At 35.7% G+C, this 25,010-nt stretch overlaps 1 protein-coding gene across 1 annotated transcript in view; it reads right to left on the minus strand.

Moving 5' to 3' along the window:
- Window positions 1–19,158, minus strand: part of Hr96 (Nuclear hormone receptor HR96) — a 73,487-nt gene extending 54,329 nt beyond the window's left edge. Inside the window, exons 1-2 of the mRNA XM_090391127.1 lie at window positions 19,012–19,158; window positions 4,516–4,624 (exon numbers count right to left, since the gene is read on the minus strand). The gene's annotated coding sequence lies outside the window, so the exon portion shown is untranslated. The remainder of the gene's footprint in view (window positions 1–4,515; window positions 4,625–19,011) is intronic.
- Between the last annotated feature and the right edge of the window lie 5,852 nt (window positions 19,159–25,010).

Here is a 25,010-nt window from a genome sequence, read left to right on the forward strand (position 1 = left end):
GATGTCAAGTTTGTATTCAGTATTACAATGAATAGAGTAAGATAAGAACAACATTTTCCTCTCTCACAATGCACTTAAGAATGGAACAGTTTACATGTTGCAGGTCGAATCAGAGAGTGCGTGAAGATAAAAGTTGTTGTGGGGCTAGCTTCATGAGAATAGGCAGATGAATGGGGATAATATATAAAATATAAAAGTTGCTTTGGATAGATGAATGGGGGGTTAAAGATAAACGTCATTGTGGGCAGATGAATGAAGGTCTCAGCGGGATGGTGCTGACATTCCCCATTCATTTGTCCATGATACCAACGGCGTTAAAAATGTTGTTGTGGGGTGAGCTTAATGAGTGTGGGAAGATGAATGGGGATAACATATAAAATTAAAAGTTGCTGTGGGCAGATGAATGGGGATTTCAGCGGGACAGTGCTGACATACCCATTCATTTACCCAGAGCAAATCGGAAACTGATATCTTTATTTGTTTAATAAAAATTAAAACTTTGTTCAGGATGATATACTTTTAATCATTTACTTCCAACTTAATTATGTTTCCATATGTATTTGTAAATGTTGTATGTAAATGTATGCATATGTTGTAAATATATATGTAAATGTTGGTAATCCCCACATACATTTAAAAAAAAAATACATAACGTAGTGGTCCATAGAATTATTTCAGGTATTTTACTGGTCCTCGAACTTAGAAAGGTTGAGAAACGCTGTTCTAGAGGATATTGAAGAAGCTTAAATATGGATATAAGAATACAGTATAAGGAATCAAAACTGATAAAGACGGCATGAAAACTGAAGATAAGGATATTCTATAAGTCTGGAGTAATTATTTCAAAAGGCTGTTAAATGAACCAAGCAATAACAGAACTGTACTAAAAAATTTCAACAGGAATGCAAAGAGGATTACATATAATGCTTGAGGTAGAAAATACAGCTGGAGTAGATGATATTCGATGAGAAATGCTTAAGTATGGAGGCATAAAAGTTTTGTAGTGGCTACATTGCATAATTCAGATGGCCTGGTTAGAGGATCGAATTCCTGATGATTGGAGTAGAGCTCTCATAGTAGACATCTATAAAGAAGGGAATAAAGATGAATGCGAGAATTATACAGGAATTTCTCTATAAACATTCCAGGTTATGCAAGCATACTTGAAAAGATGTTAGGAAAGATTGTTTATGAAGTGAAAACTTGGAGAAGAACAAGCTGGGTTCAGGCCAAACAGAGGTTTTTAAGATCAGATTTTCCCTTTAAGACAAATAGTTGAGAAATTGTGGAAATATGACAAGGATCTGTACTTGTCATATTTGTTTGTAGATCTGGAAAAGGCATATGACAAGGTGCCCAGAGAAAAGTTTTCAAAACACTTCAATTGTATGAGATGAATGAAACATTATACAAAGCAATACATAGTCTATATTTAAGTAGTCAGTCAGCAGTTAGAATTATAGGAAATACAGGAAGATGGTTTTATGTAAAACCAGGGGTGGTAAGACATGGTCTATATGGATCACATTATGACAGAAAGTGGCATTAGGCCTGATATTAGAATTGGAGATGCTAAACTTAGCTCTTTACTTTATGCAGATGATGTTGTACTCCTCAACAGATCTAGTGCAAGTCTCCAGGATTCACTAACTAAATTGAATAATAGCTGTAACAAATTTGGCATGAAAATCAGCCATAAAATGAAAAACCTATGAAAATAGGCAGGAGCATAGAAAACTTCAGATGCATTCTGAATGGGGATCATTGACCAAGTAAAATATTTCAGCTATTTAGGCACAGTTTTTTAGTGAAGATGGCACGTTAAATCTGGAAATAGACAACAGAATAAGCAAAGCTGGTATGATGGATAGCCAGCTGAATAAATTTATATGGAATAAGAGAGAAAGTATAAATTAAAGATACCAAGAAATTATATACTTGGTTAATCCTTTATCCAAGTGTAAGCAAACAAAGTTTGCACCTGAAATATTTTCAGGACTGGGGCAACTCGTATATAGAAGCTGATGACACACATCATTTGCCTTAGTATCCCATAATGCAAAGCACATATCCTTACGGGTATGTATAATGCAAAGGTCTGGTCAGTGGAAGCCAGATCCAGAGGTGATAATAAGGTTGAAGTAATGCCGAAAAAGTAGCCAAAATACCAAATTGTATGACAGTGTTCGAGCCAGTTTTAAGTTATGGATCTGAGAGTTGAGTTAGAAATAAAACACTTGATTAAAGACTAGAGACCACAGATATGAGGGTTCTGAGAAAAATTAGAAGAATGAACTAATGGCATCAATGACAGTATCATACTAAAATTAAGATACTAGAAAGGAACTTGACATTATTAGTATTCAAGAATGTGTCAGCAGAGCTAATCTAAAGTGGTATGGCCACTTAAATAGAATGGGTGAAGAAAGGTAGCAAAACAGGTGTTTGATACTAAGATGGCAGGAAAGAGAGCCAGAGGAAGACCAGTCTAGGTGGACTGATTTAGTCAGAAGTGGCTTAGAATCACGAAATGTTTGAAATGACAATATCGGAGTGATCACAAGTAATAGACTGATTTGGAGGAAAATTGTTTACAGGAGATTAATAATAATGTAAACTTAATCATGTAGTGCTGTCATAGTAACCTAAACACCCCTTAAGGGTGCATGTCTGGAAGTCGATGATGATGATGATAATGGATAAAGTCTTTGGGGAAGACTGTGATGGAGAGGAGGCTGTTCCAAAGAACAGAGGTAAATAGAACAAAAGAGAAGGAGGAGTTGGTTTCATAAGTTTTAATGTGAGTTTTCCTTCATTTTTATAGGCAGAATTTATTTTTATTGCTGTTTGGAAATTAGAGCCAAAGTAACAAATTAACTATGAAACTGGGCATATTCTGTTTAATCCATGTGTTCTTCCATGCAATCACCTCTTGATTCGAAATAAAATGCTGACCAGCGAGGAAGAGTTTTAGTTTTGAGAAGAGCTATAAGTCAGAGGGAGCCAAATCTGGGGAATAGGGTGGATGTTCCAACAATTCATAGTGCAGACCCCTTAATTTTCCCATTGCCCACAACGGTGTTTTGGCAATGGGAAAGATGATGAAAAATGATTTTTTTCTTCTGCAAACCATGTCTTTTCTCACTAATTTTTTCGTCTAGTCTGGTTAAAAGATTGGATCATATTCCCCGGTAATTGTTTTACCCTTTTCAAGATAATTAATAAACAAAATGCCTTTAACATCCCAAAACACCAATGCCATGACCATTCCTGCTGATGGAACTGACTTTGTCTTCTTTGGCACCGAACAACCAGCTTCTGTCCACTGTTTTGACTGTTGTTTGGATTCTGGTGTGTAATGGTGAATCCAAGTCTCATCCATAGTATTAAATCAATGCACAAAATCAGTTTTATTCTTCTCAAAATGCTCCAAGCACTGTTGAGAGATTTTCATGTGAGTGCGTTTTTGATCTGCTGTGAGTAAGCACAGCACCCATCTTGTGCAAAGCTTTTTCATTTGCAATTCTTCATGCAAAATATATCCTACACATTCTTTTGAAACGCCTATAATCTCAGCACTTTCACGCACTTTGACTCGCCGGTTGTCCAATACCATATCGTGCACTTGATCAATGATTTCTGGTGTTGTTACACTTTTTGGACGTCCTTCACATGAATCATCTTCAAGACTGGCACGTTTAAACTCAGCAGCCCATTTTACAATTTCACATGGATGCTTATGACAGATGTACAGACTTAGAAAAAATAACTTGCTGATAGTGTTGCCATCTATAGTCAAGGCAGAGAACTTTTCAGATCACCCTTGTACAATACTCATAGCCTTTGGCTATAATTCAAAATAATCCAAGAATTCAATCCTATCTATAATGCAAGAATATTTATAAGAGCTTTTCAACTGAAGGTAAGTTACCAAATCTCATACAGAGGTGAAATACAGAATGTTTCCTTCTGAAAACTCAGTCATTCCTGTCTTCCATGAAACAGACAAACCTGGCAGAGAAACATGGAAATAACAGAGCAGACAATGAAGACAGGATTAGCAGTTCTATCCTAATAAAACCTGTTTATGAAGGTTGAGTTATTTGGCTAACAGGCCTAACAAAATAAGCAAATGGATATAAATGTCTATTTTTTAAGTCACAGCAGTTCTGGTGATCTGCTACAGAACTAAACCAGTCAGTTCCAACCAACAACTGAGTTAGCTGTTAATCAGGAGCTGGATATTTAAGATGTTAATGTATTTGATTTTTAAAAGTCTACTCTTCTTGTCATTTCTAAAAAGAATATCTTATTTCACAAGGAAAGTTTCATTTCATGTGAAAGATCACTCTGGAGAGTGATCTTTCACATGAAATGTTGAAAAACTGACTTCATAACCAAATTTACTTATAGCTCAAGATTCAAATATTATTAATAACCATCAGCTTTCTAAGTTTCAATGAAATAATGATTATTATAACATCCAAATAATGCACAAGAAAAGTGAAATCTTACCAGAAATATATTTTCCTAAATTTATTACTGGACAGTTGCTTCTCAACAACCATGAAATCACATTTAATTTCATTTTTTGATATTTCTTTCATAGCAGAATATGTATAATCTGGGAGAAGTAAAAAATAAAATTAAAAAATAAATAAACAAACAAGCAAACATTAAAAATATGAAAACAAATCCCTTCTTCAAATTAATAAGATATTTCAATAAAAATCTGAGGAGAAACCAAAACTTTTCTGAGCCTATACATTTGCTTCTTCCTGCCCTCAACACTACCAGGTCTATAGCAATATCCAACTAAATAAATTATATTACTGTTTAATCCTTTACACAAGTGCAAGCAAATGTTTGTGCATGAAGTATCTTTATGACTAAGCTACTTGTTATAGAGGCTGCTGACTTCACATAAATTGCCTTGGTATCCCATAATGCAAAAACATTATGGGTGGAACTCTTACCTAGACCAGTTTCAACCTTTATTGAGGTGAAAAAGTAAACAGGTGTTCATCATAGGCCTAGAGTAGTATAGGGGTGCAAGAGGATCTGATAGTATTAGGAAGATGAAAAGATATAAAGGAAATTAGGCCTTTTTTTCTATTATAGCCATAAGCTATCTTTTTTTCACCAGTCTAATGAAGATGAACAATCAGACCAATCAAAACTGAAATCCAAAGATGACTGCTAACTATGTGGGTACCACAATCCCTGCAGTTGACCAAAAGACTACAGTCAACTAATAAAAACAGACAGAATTTTATCAATATTTATCAGAATTTTCATCTGGTAATTATTGCAGAATGTGGGTGGCTACCTAGCCAAAAATTTGGTATCTTCTAGAATGTTTCTTTCTAAATCTAAAAATTGCTGGCCTCATCCATAAAACTTCCATAATATAATATTATAAATATATATAATAAATAACGGAAAAACTCACGTAGAAATATTATTTAATGGTATAATTTTCGCCCGTGTGTCACAGGCATCTTCAGTACAATTAGGCACAAAAATCAAACATTAACTGACAATTCCAAAAAGCACCACCTAAGTAGCTGGTGTAAGATAACTAAAAAGGTCAATAACTTTCCTAAAAAAAAAAAAAAAAAAAAAAAAAAAATATTTAATACAATAAAAAGTTAGGAAAGATTAGCTGATTTGTAAAGTACTATCTCCCATAAAGGGGATAGACGTAAGCCGTCGGATCTGTTTAAGTTAGGAGAATGAAGTAGAGTTTCACATGCTTCTTTATAAAGGCGTTCCATGAGAAACTGACTTTTGTGAAGAACTCTTGTCTTTTTCCAATGAACTCTGTGTCTAGTGAAGATGGCATGTTCTGCAAGTCCAGACTTTTCAGGTTTAAAGTATTCAATATAAGATTGGTGTTCTTCTAGCCGAATGGAGGCAGATCTTCCCGTTTGTCCGAAATAACATAATCCACAAGAGCACGGAATCTGGTAGACACCTGGATGATTAAGATGTGGAAGCTTGTCCTTTGGAGAAGCGAGAAAGGTGGAGATTTTTCTAAACGGTCAAAAGGCAACAAAAATATTCAGTGGTTTTAAAATTTTTGCTATACGTTCACTGATGCCTTGTATATAAGGGATGGTAATGCGCGTTATTTCCTCTGTGTTTGAAGAGGGAGACATATTAAATCTACTCAAAGTTCTTTTAATGAAGTAATTCTTATAGCCATTAGATAGAAAGGAAGAAGTTATATATCGTATTTCTTTCTGTAAAAGATCGTCTGTAGAACAAAAGGAGTGGGCCCGATGAACAAGTGTTTTAATAGTTCCTGCCTTTTGACTGGGATGGTGATGAGATTCCGCATGGATATAATGGCCTGTATGAGTCTTCTTTCTATAAACAGAGAAATGTAGGTTACCATCTGGTTGGCAAAGAATTAGAAGATCTAAAAAAGGCTAACTGCTTATTTGATTCTACTTCTAGGGTAAACTTGATCCTAGGATGAAATGCGTTTAACTTATTGAGAAATTGTTGAAGTTCATCAGAAGAGCCATTCCATACAGCAAAAATGTCATCGACATATCTGAACCAATAAGTAGGTCTGGGAGAAATATTGTCAAAGATACGTTGTTCAAAATGTTCCATAAAGAAATTGGAGATAGCAGGAGAGAGAGGATTACCCATTGCTGTTCCTTCAATTTGTTGATACAACTTATTTTTAAAAGAAAAATAACCAGAATTTATTACAAAATTTATTACAGATATGTCGATGACATTTTTGCTGTATGGAATGGCTCTTCTGATGAACTTCAACAATTTCTCAATAAGTTAAACGCATTTCATCCTAGGATCAAGTTTACCCTAGAAGTAGAATCAAATAAGCAGTTAGCCTTTTTAGATCTTCTAATTCTTCGCCAACCAGATGGTAACCTACATTTCTCTGTTTATAGAAAGAAGACTCATACAGGCCATTATATCCATGCGGAATCTCATCACCATCCCAGTCAAAAGGCAGGAACTATTAAAACACTGGTTCATCGGGCCCACTCCTTTTGTTCTACAGACGATCTTTTACAGAAAGAAATACGATATATAACTTCTTCCTTTCTATCTAATGGCTATAAGAATTACTTCATTAAAAGAACTTTGAGTAGATTTAATATGTCTCCCTCTTCAAACACAGAGGAAATAACGCACATTACCATCCCTTATATACAAGGCATCAGTGAACGTATAGCAAAAATTTTAAAACCACTGAATATTTTTGTTGCCTTTCGACCGTTTAGAAAAATCTCCACCTTTCTCGCTTCTCCAAAGGACAAGCTTCCACATCTTAATCATCCAGGTGTCTACCAGATTCCGTGCTCTTGTGGATTATGTTATTTCGGACAAACGGGAAGATCTGCCTCCATTCGGCTAGAAGAACACCAATCTTATATTGAATACTTTAAACCTGAAAAGTCTGGACTTGCAGAACATGCCATCTTCACTAGACACAGAGTTCATTGGAAAAAGACAAGAGTTCTTCACAAAAGTCAGTTTCTCATGGAACGCCTTTATAAAGAAGCATGTGAAACTCTACTTCATTCTCCTAACTTAAACAGATCCGACGGCTTACGTCTATCCCCTTTATGGGAGATAGTACTTTACAAATCAGCTAATCTTTCCTAACTTTTTATTGTATTAAATATATATATATATATATATATATTTTTTTTTTTTTTTTTTTTTTTTTAGGAAAGTTATTGACCTTTTTAGCTATCTTACACCAGCTACTTAGGTGGCGCTTTTTGGAATTGTCAGTTAATGTTTGATTTTTGTGCCTAATTGTACTGAAGATGCCTGTGACACACGGGCAAAAATTATACCATTAAATAATATTTCTACGTGAGTTTTTCCGTTATTTATTATATATAGTTATGTCTCCTCACGGTTTACTTCTTTTAAAACTTATAATATTATAAAGAATTTGTATGTTGCTGGTTTTCATATCCATGTTTTTTCCTGTTTCATAAATGATATTTTAACTCATTAATTATAAAAATCAAAATTCTCTTCCCTTTGCTGACAGGTGGGGTAGATTTTTTACCAAAAAATAAAAAATCTTGTTCTGTTGTAAGGGAAATGCCCAACATATTACATAATACGTTCCAAATACACAGAGCAAAAAGCCAGCATATAATGCATGTTCTACTGTTTTCAATCTGTAACAGATGTCACAGATTGGATCTCCAATGTTAATGTATCTGCCTTTGATGGTGTTTACTGGAATATGACCATATGCAAGATCTCCAAACAAGACCTCTCTTGTTAAGATGTCCTTGGAACTTCAGGAAATTATTAGAGTATCACTGTCAGCACCCAACTGTGGAAGTTCATGGCAGAAGGGGTTAAAGATTTCCTTATACTCAGTTCCACTGTTATTAATGGAGAGGATGTCAGTGCTAGAAAGCTGAAGAGTTAAGCACATAATGCTGCAATATTCAGGAACAATATAAGTGATTTTCTTCTCCTCCAGTTAGTACTGGAGAAGGCCTGTGCATGTACGATTGGTCTGCAATATTTTATTATTTTTCAAGGCGGTAATGCTTAGATAACACAGTTTTAATACTACAGGTCCTAAGCCACCATGATAGCTTGGTAGGAGAGGAAATTCCTTTTTCATTTCTGATATCAGCTGGACCAAAATATTGCACAGGTTTGCTATGTAATTGTTTTTCTTCGGCTTCTGTAACATCTGTAATATTTATTATGCATAGCTGAGCAAGAAAGTTATGGTTTTATGTACTACAGATTTAGAAGAAAAGGACATTATCCCAATATTCCAGCCTTCTAAGATTTCAATGTTTTTATCTAAAGTTCTTGAACTGGTAATATTGGACAAGTGGAGAAAGGAATTCACAAGTATGGTGAGAGGTTCTCTCTCTCTCTCTTAGGGGGTTTATCCCAAGGGCCTCTGAGATTTCATCTTCCAAAACCTTTTCATTTTGTCTTGTCAATATTGGCAGCTACTCCGATAATTTTGCTGAATTTTTTTTCTAAATACCAAAAAAAAAGATATATATTGATTTATTACCATTGAAAGTATCTACTACATCATTCGCATATGCTAATACAATATAACTGTATTTTTTAAGGAAATTACAACATAGACTAATATTAAGTAAAATAAATTTAATTAATACTTCCAGTATTTCGGCAAAGTCAAACTGCCATCGTCAGGGAACAAAATATAAGTATGTGCACACAAGCACTATACCAAGTAATGAAGATAAAGCACGTCAACTGAGAGTAGGCCTAAAGTCCTTATTTAAATAGCGGTCTCTAGTGGACTAAATCAGGTGTCCTTGGCAGTTATGCTGAAATATGGAGGATGAGAGCTTCCCAAATTTGTTGAAGTTAGGGTAGTTTCTTAAGGCAGAAGCAGATTCAAGGAAAAGTCTTTCGTATTTATATTTGCTATGATGGAGTAAAGTGGCTTTCTTCCAGAGTATTCTATGGCAGGTGTCCAAGGCATGCACAGCAAGTCCCAAGTGGCTGTCCTGCCTTTTTGGCCATAGTAGGATATTGAAAGTTTTTTCACTTGGTTATACTATAAATTAAAGATGTTATTCTTGGTTTAATCCTTCATCCAAATGTAAGCAAACAAAGTTTGCACATGAAGTTACTTCAAGACTTATATATATAGACTAATAACTTCATTATGAAGTCACACTTGGATAAAAGATTAAACTAAGAATATAATTTCTTGGCATCTTTAATTTATAGTATAACCAAGTGAAAAACTTTCAGCATCTATCTCTAATCCAGCATATTTTAGCAATAAGGTGTGACACCTTTTGACTACTTGTATATGGGAAATATATGACTTCAGCATTACTTTAACTTTTGTATCTCTTTTGGGTCAGATATCACTTCAGCATGATACACAATGTATTCCCACAAAGTTTTTCTCACAGCATTTGTATCATTGGGTGGCACTCCACAAGACTTTAAAACAGGGGTATTTTAATTTTGATCACCCTGTATATGAATTCTGCACTAATCCAACCCAGGTATATTCTTGGGTTAGGCTTCCACTGATGGGCCTTGAAAAAGGTAAGAACTCGACTGAGTAGTGACCTTTCACATAATATTTTTGCATTAAGGGTATACCAAGGCAAACAATGAAATCAACAGCCTCTACTTGTACACGTAACCTAATGTGAAGATACTTTAATTCACTGTTGCTTACACCTGGATAAAGGATTTAACAAGAATGTTATTTCTTGTCAAATATAACTTACTCTGTAACCAACTGAAAAAACATCCTATCTCCAACTAAATATTTATTCCTTTCCAACTGTACCTCACACCATCAAAACCATTCCTAATATTTGCTCCTCGCATCTCCATCTTGGATGGATATAACTCTTCTGCTATCATCAATGGTACTCTCCCATTCTGTCCTGTGCATCTTGACAAAAACATCATACTCCTCCATCTCCACCTTAACATTTTTTTTTCAAATGAACACAATCAATGCAACAATTTTATTCTTCTCATTTCAGATATTGAAGCATTTGTAAACAAATGTAATATTTCATATCCTACCAACGCCATTTCTCAACTTGAATTCCACCATATCTCTCCTTGGTCACTGCTCTCTCCACCACTGATCACACTAGCCTCCCTAAACCCATACACACTCAATCCACATCAGAGGCCATACTAATCCTTTCTTGTCTGTTTACATTCACTTTTGAATCCAGCAGCCACAGTTCTCACAGTGTTTCTCTGTCCATCCTGACTCTTCCCATTTCCACATCTGTCTCACAAGCTTGCCTACCCTACAATACTTTTCTGCCTCTTCCATATGACTTCTGACTTCCTCACATCTTTTACTCACTGCAGTCATTTAATCTCCATTTCAACAACAGCCTCTCCAGCTGACTCACAGGAAAACCATTTAAATGTAGCGTTTCTTTTATATGGGTCCATTTATCACACAGCTCCACTAGCATACTATTCATAATCTTTGCTTGCTTGCTGTCTCAACTCATCTCTATAACACCAGGCAACACACTGACTACCCTTCTTACCACTGTTATCTTTTACTTTGCTTGACAACCTCCTGATATTCATTCTCACATTCTCCTTGTTCCCAACCAAAATCACCTGTGTTCCTCACTTGCTCCTCATATATCAAATGCCTTTACTCTGCTCACTGTAACTTCAGGAAAATGAACACCTTGTACACCTTCTCATTCACCATACATCCAATAACCAAATCTCCATACACTGTGGCACCCTTAAAATCATTCATTACCTCTTCCACATATCCATCTTTCATTCCATTCTTCCTTGTCCTTCCATGCATATAGCTACAGTTTTCCTCATTTCACTCCATATACACTTTATCTGTTGCCTCATCTTCACCAATCTACTTTCATATCTTGGCATCCGTCTTGCACACTATTCACCATCAATAACACTCTTTCTCACCCCCAGTCATGCATGCTATCTTATTGTCAGCTTCACTTCCTTGCTAGGTCTTGCATGCTATTATCTTACCATCAGTCTTACTTGCTTCCATACACTTACGGTTTATTATTCTCCCTTTTTGCCTGCTAACACTCATATTCAAAGAAGCCTCTTTGAATATGATATCTCCACACAGATATCCTGAATAGTCTTCCAACATGTACATATCACATTCAGAGAACTATACCATTCTCCAAAATTCTACCACTCATGTTATCATCCTTCATGCTGATCTATATATTGACATCTCCAAAATTCTACCACTCATGTTATCGTCCTTCATGCTGATCTATATATTGACATCACTCTCACCACCATTTTGTCTCAGATCACACACACACACCACACAGAAATTAATTACTACACAATCTAAAACTTGACCTAACACTACGTACCAATCTCAGATATTACAATGAAATATAATTAAAAACTATTGATATTGGCATACAATAAATATAAAAATTTAATTTATCTTTCTGCAGTCCTACTATCCTCTTACCATTCCTATCTGGTGATACTATATTCAATATGTCCAAAAAAGAGAGATAAAAGTCAGCCAAACTTTTGCCCCACTAACCTGACCAATGCAATTTATAATCATTTATGATCTTTAAGATCGGTCGTAAATTGTATAAGCTGTCTGCAATAATTGTGACATACTGCCATTGTGACAGCATGGACAAACATCCCATAGTATACAGACTATTCTTAAGGGGATCCCACTTATTAAATACTGTTCCTAATAAAGTGGCCACAGTATATACACAAGGAAGACCTAAATGTCAAATATTAATCTAATTAATGTTCTTCTCTACTAATCTCCCTAATTATTCATAATAAATGTTAATCATCATGTGACCCTGAAATATAACCTTCCTAAGATTGTTTGATGTTATCCAGAAGAGAGTAATCTGCTTTACAGATGACCTCTCTCTCTTACAGACTGCCTCCAATCACTTTCTCATGGACACTGTTTCATTTTCATCATTAAACCATAACTACAAGTTTTTTCATTTGGATACTACTCTCCAGCAAGTAGGCCACCACCATCCTCCACGTGTGCAAAAACATATGCAACTGCATTATGCCTTTTCCACAGTTCATTTTCATTCAGGTACTGCTCCATCAAACTCACCATCCTATGCTTTCCTCTAAATGTGTGAAATATAAGCAAGTGCTGGTCAACACCAATACATACTTCAGCTTTGAAGTTATTGAACCAACTTCATATCCTGTCATTTACCTTGGAACAGTCAGTTCCCATATTTTTTCCCCAAGGATATGAGAAATTTATTGTCACAAAAAATCCATAGCAGGCAGTGACAGATATTTAACCATCTCATAATAGATGATCTACAGCAGTTGGTCAACACTGAAGCAAAGTAGCTTTCAGTTCTTTCTTGAACAGCTTGTTGCAATTTTCCAGATCATTCAAACTCTCCCCAGGTACATCTGGCAAGTGCTTTTGGATGAGAAACTGTATATCCATTATATTCCAGGATCAAAGAGTGAGTGAATAAGTAAAATGTCTGTCTTTTATTTTCTGGATTTTGTCCCTGCCCTCTTTGGGTATTAAGTGATCTGGGGATAAAAAATGTGAAGTGGATCAATGGGTCCTTTTGGACTCTGATAACAAATGTATCATGCCTGAGCACATTTAAAACAGATTAAGTTTCATGTACTGGAGTATCTGCAGATGGTTTCACAAGCTTTGTGTTAAGCTTTCTTGGCTGCTGTACATTCCAAATTTCACCATGGTTTGATGAAAGGCAAAGGTACAGCAGCTGTTGTGGCTTGTAGCATACATTCAGTAATGTGATTCAGTTTCATTTATAGGAAAAGAGCTGACTTTGCAGAATCAAATTTTGCTAAGGATAAGAAAGCATTCCAGTCTATTTTTCCTCACAATATCCATGATGAAATGCATGGCTCCCCACGTAAGAAAAAATAATTGGTTTGAAAATAATACCACAGGAAAATAACTCTTGCCATAAATGTTATCTTCTGATTCTCATTTAAACAATTGAAAGAGGGATGGTATACAAATTGATAGCAGTGAATGTTCGGACAGGCATGTATGTGGGGAAAAAAGTGTTAATGCTAAATGCTGGAAGTTAAAAAAAAAAACTTCCAGCATTTAGGAGAGATATTACTGTTATTCAGCATTTGCTCCAGAACTCTTCTGATGTTAATGTGCGCTACCCCTATAGGGTTAAATTCCCCATTATGGACTAAGCAGACAAATGCAGCAAGAAGTTATCAGGGTCATCCTGAGAAATAGGGAAATTTTCATAGGAAACTGGTTGGTAAGCAAATGCAGCATATATATATATATATATATATATATATATATATATATATATATATATATATATATATATATACAATCTATAATAAGAGATCCTACTGAAAAGTGAATGGCAACTGCCTCTAAGTATTAAGTGGGACTTGTTTGTAAGAATCATGGTTCCCTACAAGAATGGAAACTCATGGAATTCATTTTGCACCAATTATGGACTCTACAACCGTGTTATAAATAATTATTTTAATTTCCCGAAGTTTCGACCTTTAATATTAAGTCATCATCTGGAGTATACACATATATAGATACAGAGACAAGCTAAATTACATTTCATACAGTATGCTGAAGGGACAATGAATTGATCAACAGTTATTTTACTGGCCTGACTTCTAGTGAAAATAAAATAAAACTACAATAAATAAATGAAATAAAATAAAATAGCTACATCAAAGCTATATTCTATTTAAGACAATATCAGAGAAACATTCTTTCATATAGTTAGCTTTGTTACAGTAAAAATGATGTCCTAATTTAACTGTAACAAAACTATCTATATGAAAGAATGTTTCTCTGATATTGTCATAAATAGAATATAGCTTGAGGTAGTTATTTTATTTTATTTATTTATTGTAATCTTATTTTATTTTCACTAGAGGTCAGGCCAGTAAAATAACTGTTGATCAATTCATTGTCCCTTCAGCATACTGTATGAAATGTAATTTAGCTTGTCTCTGTATCTATATATGTGTATACTCCAGATGATGACCTTAATATGAAGGTCGAAACTTCAGGAAATTAAAATAATTATTTATAACACATTTCCAGAGTCCATAATTTGTATAAAACGAATGTTGATCATCATGTAACACTAAAGGAAAGGAAACTCATGGAAATTTCTCCATGGGCAGGTCCATTCCTGTCCTGTCCTTTTGAATAAAAAGGGTATATGGATAAAATATTGATATAGGATCCTCAATCAGGTTTCGTATACATCTTTGGCAGACAGAAACACACTGCTTATGTTTCTTCTCAAATGTTTTGACAGAATCTATAATTTCATTGTAAGAATTTGTATGATGAATGCATATGGCTCCAATTTCATGCAAATTTGCTTTAATCAGTCTTGGAGTCTTCTTCCTCAAGAAAGATATCCAAGACATTGTCAAATTCTATTCCATCTAGGGCACTAGGTATTTTAATAATTTAAAATATCTAGTGCACTGGGAGTGAAATGCCAGGTAGCAGCAGCCATACCAGCAACACAGCAAGTCTTGAGTTCTATCCCTGGACCACAGGGAAGAATACTTACTGCAACACTGCTGACCCTTGCAGGCAAGCTTACTAGCAGACTGATCCTGGCTAGGCCATTCAGGATCACCCATCTTGCAAAAACAGGGACCAAAGTAGTGCAAAACTACTAAAACCCCCTTTCTGGATGACTGCAGGATACTGGATCCCAATGATGCTGATCTGAAAATAGGAGAGAGACGCGGAGAAGTAGAGCAAAGAATATGGGCGAAAAAAAGAAAGAATAGACAAAGATTACAAATGAAACAGGGCCAGTAACATTATAAAGTGATCCTCTCCATAATACATAGGTGTCCACATGTAGAAGAAACATCCAGGAGACAGATCAATGTACTACACAGACTATAAATGCATGAACCAGAGTTATATGAGGTGTTGAGCAGTATCTGTGTGTTTATGCTTAAGTGAGGGAAGGACATCATGTTGGGGGGGGAGGGGTAATGGAGTATTGACAGGAAGTGGTAACTGCAGTTACGTTTCTTGAATTAATTCAAGAAAAAGTATGACAGCTAGTGTGGATGATATGTGATCTTCTTTGATGAGTCCCTAACTCCCTGGAGGTCTTATTAATTAGTATTCATTAATTATTAATATTAGTATTCGTTAATGTTATTAATAATTAAAAAAAAAATAAAAAATCAGCTAACGCCTTTTTATTCCCGTATACGGGAGTAGGCGAGGCCATTTAGCCCTATCTAACTTTTGGAGACTGAGTGGGCAGTTCAATCTCCACTGGTACCCAATCAGAGACAGATGGCCCAAGGCTATCACTAATTAAGTGATAGCCTTGGGCCATCACATTATAATTATTAATATTAGTATTCGTTAATGTTATTAATAATTAAAAAAAAAATAAAAAATCAGCTAACGCCTTTTTATTCCCGTATACGGGAGTAGGCGAGGCCATTTAGCCCTATCTAACTTTTGGAGACTGAGTGGGCAGTTCAATCTCCACTGGTACCCAATCAGAGACAGATGGCCCAAGGCTATCACTAATTAAGTGATAGCCTTGGGCCATCACTTATACCTTGGGCTATCACGGTATGCAGTGAAGAGAGACGGCTCAAATGTGATGCCATCTCGTGGTCCCTAACCCTAACACTATATATTTAATGTCTGAAATAATGTGGGTTCTACGGTCGATTTTCTTGGGTTTACAGGACGAAAAACCCAAGTTTCCGGGAGGAAAAACCTGCTTGCCCGTGCCAGAGATCGACTAACTCGGTTCCCGAGTTAGTCGATCTCTGGCATGGGATCCCACATTATTTCAGACATTAAATATATTGTGTTAGGGTTAGGGACCACGAGATGGCGGCACATTTGAGCCGTCTCTCTTCACTGCGTACCGCTTAATTAGTGATAGCCTTGGGCCATCTGTCTCTGATTGGGTACCAGTGGAGATTGAACTGCCCACTCAGTCTCCAAAAGTTAGATAGGGCTAAATGGCCTCGCCTACTCCCGTATACAGGAATAAAAAGGCGTTAGCTGATTTTTTTTTTTTTTTTAATTATTAATAACATTAACGAATACTAATATTAATATGGCTAATTCGGATGGTGTAACAGCTATAAAAATATTTTAATGCAACGATTATAGGGGGATATTCAGTTGTTTGCAGATGATGTGAAGCTAGGAAGAGTTATTAGTAATAGTGTAGATGTGGCAGCCCTGCAAGAGGATTTGAATAAACTGGGCAGATGGGCAAATGAATGGGGGTATCGGTTTAATGCAGCAAAATACAATGTTAAGTCTTGAAGTTTGGGATACATCGATGGGAGGCAGCATACTCTGTTGGAGGAGCTGTACTGAAGGAAGTAGGGGAGACAAGAGATCTGGGGTGATGATTGATAGAAAACTGAAATTCAGGGAACATATTGCAAAGGTGATGAAGGTAACCCAAAGGATTGCTGCAATACTGAGAAGGATGCTGACCAGCAGAGATAAAAGAGTTATCATTCCATTGTATAAGACCCTGATCAGACCACACTTAGACTATTGTTCTCAAGGATTTGAAGGGAATAAATTAACTGTGGAAAGGGTACAAAGGCAGATAACAAAGATGGTTTCAAGACTGTACAATGTTAGTTATGAGGATCGGCTGAGGGAATGTGGACTGCAGAGTTTGGTGGATAGAAGAAGAAGGAGAGATGATATGATTGAAGTTTTTAAACTGTTGAGAGGTGGTTACAGGGTTGACACTGGGGAGTTCTTCCACTTGGTGGAACAGCGGGAAGGAGTCATGACAGGGGGGGGGCATCCCTGGAAGGTGTGAGAAGTGGTTTCTTTGCATGGAGGGTGGTTGAACCATGAAATGCATTGCTTGATAGAGTGGTGAGAGCAAGAATGCAATGAGTTCAAGGAGTGGTAATGAGAGACTTTGTGTTTCCTAGGAAAGACCTCCCACGATAAGTCTTTTGAATAATAATAATTATTATCATTATTATTATTACGAAATTAACTAAAACAATGGATTTAATGATAATACAGCATTGATGGTGAAAGTAATGGTGACTTTCTTCTTATATTAAAGAAGAGAGAAGTACACATTAGTTGTTTACAGTCTATTCAAAATATGTTTATCATTAAGTCAGCTCATAATTTGTGTAAATATACAGATACAGGTGATTCTTAACGATGAAGTCAAGATTATAGAAATGTGGGCATTAAGTGTTTGTATGATCTTTCGGTGGGAAAGGTGGGTCAGAGTAATTTTTCATGAAGATATCTTATATAGTTATACTCTTGAGAAAAGATCATAGAAAAAGAATACTAACTCTGGGGAATGCTTTTTAACTTTTACCATTGAGGTAAAATAGTCATATCTGAATATTTATATAGTTTTTCATAAAAATTTATACACATTTTTTACATTATAACCATATTATATAATGAGGAAAAATTCCAAACCACTTTACTACTATTTAAAACTTTCTAAGTGCATTAATACATTTCTAAAACTATGTTTGGTGTGATTTCATAATGGTATCACTTCACAGTATAAAGAAAGGATATTTTTGTTGATTTAAAATTGTATTATATAATTGTTATATGTTATATTTAATTACTGCTTCCAAGCATTCTGTTGTTTATAGGTCTCTATTTTGATTATAAATAAACTTATGTAGTTATATTTTCATATTTATTTTGTTTCTGTTATTTTAAAAAAAAAATCCTGCAAGCATTCCCACAATTTCCAATCCACTTGTGAAAGATTGCATCCACAGGCCTACATTAAGTGCAATCACATTTATATAATTCTTATTATTAGTTTTCCTACATAACACGAGTCCAAAACGTGCCAGCCACAGGTCACTTTTTCACTTATTCTGCTACTAAATGTGATTGAAATCTGCAGAAATGCAGTTAAGGTATTCTGAAGGATGAAATTGCAAAATTATATTATTTCATATGTACTGCAGCAAAAGTACTCCACCCACATCATGATAAAAAAAAGCATAGAGAATATATCTTGGTTGAACCCCTTGCAGACCACCAATGAAAAATTTATAAAAATATGTTAATAACCGAGTTTTAATTACGATTAAAGGTTTATCAACCATGTCTTAATAAATGGGGAACGCAATGGAAAGAGTAACATGGATAGTTTTAAAAAAAGGGTACTACTCTCGTGACTATTGGAAATGGTAAGTACGTAATTTCATGAAAACATGATTTACCATATAGTGAGCCCATTCGCCACGAATTCGATTATTCAACCTGCTATAACTTCGAAGATCCTTGTAGCTTCCTAATTCCCTTAGAATATTACTACGTTATGAAATTTCGTACACATTCATAGTGATATGGTGACATAATAACAGTTCAATCATGTGTGAAATTACTTTTTTTTTCATTACTCGAACGTAGCAAATTACGATTCATTTTCCTTCAAGACTTACCATCACCACTCAGGGTAACCTTGATTCTTAATCTGTAATATGTACTTGGCTATACTTCATAGAGTAATCTAGACCAAATCCACCAATGAATAAAATAAGCAAAATGAAATACTAGCCATTTCACAAATGAAAAACTTTTAGAGGCCATTTTAAGCCTGAAGACCATCACCATGAGTCAATTGTTGATATTTAGTCACGAGGAATGACGTCATAATTTCAAAACTAAACAAGAAAAAAAAAAAAAAAACGAAACTGTTTTTACAGGAAAGGTCATCACCAAATTCGATTCATTAAAAACGTACTGTTCAAGCATTCCTAAAATATTATTCGTGATAAGATATCAATAAAAATACTGGCATTATTTTTCTTCAGTAGTTAGTCATTATTAATCATGTCTGGTTTTAATCATACTTCATGGCTGTAACACTCTGCGACTCAAATTCAGACATTATCATTTAGATATCACTGCCAGGAAGTTAAAGGTAAGCGAAGTTCAAGATACAGGAGTTTAGGATTTCAAATACCAAAGATAAATTATTTTCTAGCCCTCTGGATCCAGAAGTGGAACAGTTCTTCCTTAATGAACGAGAAGCTATCCTGAATATTTATGTAAACAATATATACATATCCAACTAAAATAAATACATTCAGTGTCGTAACTAGCTTTTAATGGACCCTGTGCAAGATTTCATTTTTGGTTCCTAATCTATTGGGAAAAAAAATAAAATAAATAAAAAATCCGATAGAAATAGATAGGTTAATTTTTAAATTTAACAAAAACGTTACGAAATCGGCCCCTAAGGCGGCAAAATTTAAAATTGGGAAATGAAAATATAATACAGATTATTTTTCTGATATCCAATTCAGGCCCCCTTCGTCATATGATATGTGCCCGTGCACCTGCCTAGTTACGGCACTTAATACATCTGCTGTCGCCTTTCAGTCCCCAAAAGGACAAAAGTACCCTTTTAACTGTGATAACCTGTGGAAAAGTAGTAGCATCTCACCATAACAGTGGATTCCTAAGTAGTATTGATTTCCATGCACACACTTTGCGTCTGAAGTCGATTTTGCGAGCATGCTGAATTAAAACTCTGAGTATCCCTCTTAAAAATAAAAAATAAAAAACTACTTCTCTGCACCATATGTCAACTAACTCTAGAAATGAGTGAAAAAAAAAGTTCTAAAAGATATTCATTCCGTCACTGACTATAACAGGCTGAGCTTCTTCGTCTAAAGAATTCTTTAGCACTTTTTTACTCCAAATAAAATGACTTATTAAAGACTGATAATCTGCCGGTCTACATCCTTCAGGATTTCACTTTTCACTGAAGTTATTAATTTATTTTTTATTATTATAAAGGCCTGTGTAGCTCAGTATACAAGTGACGTTTGCACTCTACAGCACTTGACCGCACGACGAAAGGCGTTCGAATCTAGTCGCCGACTAGAGGAACTTTTTCTAAGCCTTTTCTCGACCAGTTCCAGAGTTAGTCGATCTCTGGCACGGGCTAGCGGGTTTTTCCTCCCGGAAACTCGGGTGTTTCGTCCCGAAAACTCAAGAAACTCGGCCGTCGAGCCTACACTATTTTCAGACATTAAAAATATTGTGTTAGAGTTATGGACTACCAGATGGCGGCACTTACTAGCCGCTTTCTTCACTGCGTGCCGATTAATTAGTGATAGCCTTGGGCCAGCTATCTCTGATTGGCTACCAGTGGAGATTGAACTGCCTACTCAATCTCCAAAAGTTAGATAGGGCTAAAAAAACGGCCTCGCCTACTCCCTATACGGGAACAAAAAGGTATTAGCTGATTTTTTATTATTATTTATTAATTGTCACCTGCAGGGAGTCCAAAGATTCACCGAGGGAGGTTTCCTACTCTACAACTCAGTCTCCAACACTCAGAATCCAACAAATGACCACAATTACACCAACGCCATCTACCGCTGACCACTACCGGTAGTATTTTCCATAGACAATCAAAATCATCCATGCCCACGGCGGGATTCGAACCCACAGCCTTTTGGCTGGAGAGAAGATACACTAACCACTCGGCCAGTCAGGCTTTTTCATCTAGCAAGACCATTCGTCCACAATCATTCCTTCTTTTTTATTTTAACCGTTGTGTGCAGATCTCATTTTTCCAAGATGATACAGATACAACACAGGGAGTGCAAAGAAAAGATGAGAAATAAAAATAATAAACTGTGGAATGTAAATTATGAGCAGATATTCAGAATTTGTGGACTTCAGACAATAAGCAAACAGGAAAAAAGTGAAGTTAATATTATAAAGAAATACAAACTTTTGAAATGGTCAAATAGTATACAATTAGATGGAATTTTGTCGGAAATGGGGAAAGAATGAGGAGATATCCATGGAAGAATGATGTAATCCACAAAGGAGTGAGAGCTAGATTTTTATCTCACAGAGCAATGCTTGATTGTAATGGATTATCTTTGAAAGTAGTGAGTGAATGTAATGTGAATGAATTCAAGAATGGGTATGGCAGATATGGGCTTCCTTCAACGAGCCCTGAATTTCCTAGAGGTATCTGGGAGTAGTAGTAGTAAGAAAAAGCAATTCAGACACTCTGTATCCTATTCCACTATAATACTGTTTGTTACATCAGACTAGTTTCCACTATGCTCTCTGCATACACCTCAGCTACATTCCTGAGTAGTTATTGGCTCAAATGACTACAGTTACAAGATCAGTCTAGTGTGTGTGTTCAAGCGGTTTGATGCTTTTGTGGATGAAAAACAATTTCCAAAATATAAACCATATCACCATAGCATGAAAATAGCTAACATCCCATCAGTATAAAAGAATCTTTACAGATTCTTTTATACTGATGAGGTGTTAGCTACTGATGAAGGAAGCCCATTCCTCGATGACTCGAAGCCAGATTTTCCAACTGCAAGGCAAGTTGTGCTTCCTTCTGACCTTGTTGTGGAGGCCCTTTGTTTTAAAACTATCTGGATATTTATATAAGAAACATGATATGAATTTAATTTCCCTGCACAGGTTATTGTGCCAAGAAATGCCATTGCAGTTTGAGTTCTTCTAACTGATAGCAAGAGCGTTTGCTGGTTTCTTTCAGTTGGTTTACGGATTATTCGATCTTTGCCGCAAGAAAATTAGGTTTTCTTTCCTCCGGGAAACGTGATTTCTTTTACCTCCCATATTATAAATTCAACCATAAAATTCAAGCTATTTTACATGTAATCCATATGTTCACTGGGCATCCGCAGATGTCGTATGGTCAACACCGATGCTCGATGTTGTTTGCTTTTCTGGAGGCTTCAACTCTATGAAGATCAGTCACTCCATACACACCATCCATCCATCTCATTGACAGTCTAACCATTCCCTTTTTTACAGGAATTTTACCTTCTATTACTGTTATGAGAAGTCCTCCTTCCATCCTTTCTATGTGTCCAAATATTTAACTTTCTTCTATCAACATCCTGAAGTAGATGTTAAAGTTTCACTGATCTTTTCTAATACCCTTTCATTTGTACGCCTTTCAGTATATGATATCCTTAGCAGCCTTCTGTAACACCATATCTCAAAAGCAGCTATTCTTTTCTTATCTGACTTCTTTAGGTTTTAAGTTTCACATCCAAAAGTCGCTGTTGGAAAAACAACTGCATCCAAAATCCTCAACTTTGTTCTCATGAGATAGATCCATACTTCCAGATTTTAGACAAGTCTCTTACTGCTGTTTTAGCCATTCCTAATCTTGTTTTGACCCCTTCTGAACAGCAATTCTTCACATTAATAATGAATCCCAAATACTCAAACTTGCTGACTTCCTCAATTCTTGCTACATTAAGGTACACTTCTTTCTCCAGAGCTTCCCCTGTTTGTATTTCCTTTGAGCAGCATAATCTTTGTCTTACTAGGATGGAGTTGAAGTCCTCTGTTATTACTGGTCTTGTTAACTTTATCAAGAATTTGTCCTGGTTCTTCCCTGTCATTTCAGAGGAGAACGATATCATCAGCATACCTCAGATTACTGATCAATCTACCACCTATTATAATTCCCGTCTTGAGCTTATACAATGCTTCACACATGCCTAACTCCTGTTCCCATCTGAAGCCAATCAGTCACTCCAGCACCTGTTCTTACCGTGGCTTCTTGCTCCTTGTACAAGTTGGCTATCAACCTGATAGTGTGTTGAGGAAATCTCATTCTTTTCATCACATTTTACATGTAAGCTCAATAATTTTTATCAAGAATTATATCAATTCATACAGGAAAGATTCATATCAAGACAATTAAGCTCAAAAGATTATTTTAATTAAAGGCACTTTACTTGTAGGAGAATACCCAAAGATAAGTACTTATGGACCAATACCAGACCGTCGCAAACAACATTAATCACTTAGATTAATGGAAGTAAGAAAATCGAAGATATACAGAGAACATTCACTAAGTATGTGGCTGTGTGTGAGAGAGAGAGAGAAAGAGAGGATAGAATGTACCATGATAAGTACAAGCTTGTCTACTTACCTAACTTGATGAACTTGGAAGAGTGGAAACCACAGAGGTTTACAGGATATATCACTGAATGTAATTTAGATAGAGGCATTTAACTACTGGTTGTGGATACTGAATCTTGGAATACTCGATCAATACAAGATTTTTTTAATGAAATGCAAGATTGAAGTGGTAAAGGTCTTGAAAATAGCCATTTGTGGTATGCACAGTTCTTCACTGTTTAGCCTTTGCTAATAATCTTAGCGAGAATAAAGACTTACTTAGGAGATGAGGATTTGGCATGAAATGCGGAATATATGCTTCCTTACTGGAAAAGATTATTTAGTAATGAGATTAGTCCATATGCTTGAGTCAGAAGGCCAAAGGCAATAATCCAATCAAGGAATGAGGCACAAGTCTTGAAGACCATCCTGCTTGGCATACTTATAATAATTTTGGTTAGGAATAGCTATATGAGAGATTAGTAATCAGTGTGAGGTCATTTATTTTGTTTACTTATTTACTTTTTTTTTATGTTGGAAGAGACGTGTAAAAGGAGATACATACTGACATTAGATTTTAATGCCTGTGCATTGTATTCCAAAGGCAATACATGGTGAGGGAGTCTGTTCCATAGTACAGCAGCTGGAATGAAAGAGAAAAAGAAACTTGTTTTGTTTTATATGGAATTGGGTGTTGGCTACCAGTTGCACGAAGCAGAAAGTAAATACCTGTGCAGGACCAGTTGGAATGACTTGGCAAAAGACGAATTATTAATCAATCTAACTGCTCTCTTTTGTATACATCAATCTTTTTAATTAGCTATTTGGGGGGGGGGATAAGCACACCTAAATGTGTGAGCAGCACTAGATGTATGGGTGGATTTGTGATTTATTCAGAGGTAAAGAAATGCCTTGTTATTTTTTAGAGACCGAAGATACAATGGTTTTAATTTCTTTATACCTAGAGAGACTTGATGTGAGGATAATCCCAAAGAGAGAAATCTTCTCTAGAAACTTGAGTTGTCAAAGGCAGGTCTCAGAGAATATGTTTTTGTGGGAAATAAGGCAGATATTAAGAAATTGAAAAGAATGCCAACCCCATCGATCAATGGTCTGGAGATCAGAATTTATGACTGCAAAGATTGCTGGTCTTGGAATTTGATAGTTTGTGGGATGAAATATTTGTCACGTGTGAAGAAGGAATGTGGTGTACTATACTGACTGTAATACACTGTGCATCGAATCGGTCAAAAGGACAGGTCATTGATATACAAAAGGGAGAGGGTGGGTGAGAGGATTTAGCTGTGATGGACTCCAGCATTAGGTGCTTGGTATGAAGATAAAGAATCATCTATTGTCATGCGCAATGTGAGTCCAGTGAGAAAACTGACAACCCAGTTGCAGAAGCTATGGGACAGACCAAATGATGAGCGCTTAGCAGACATAGTTGAGAGCCTTAGCGATATCAAGTGCACACCCAAATGAAACCTGCCAAACATCTGCACGT

This window comes from Typopeltis vanoorti, chromosome 4 (assembly GCF_054136105.1).
Source record: "Typopeltis vanoorti isolate ZY-2024b chromosome 4, IOZ_Tvanoo_1.0, whole genome shotgun sequence".
NCBI lineage: Eukaryota > Metazoa > Arthropoda > Arachnida > Uropygi > Thelyphonidae > Typopeltis > Typopeltis vanoorti.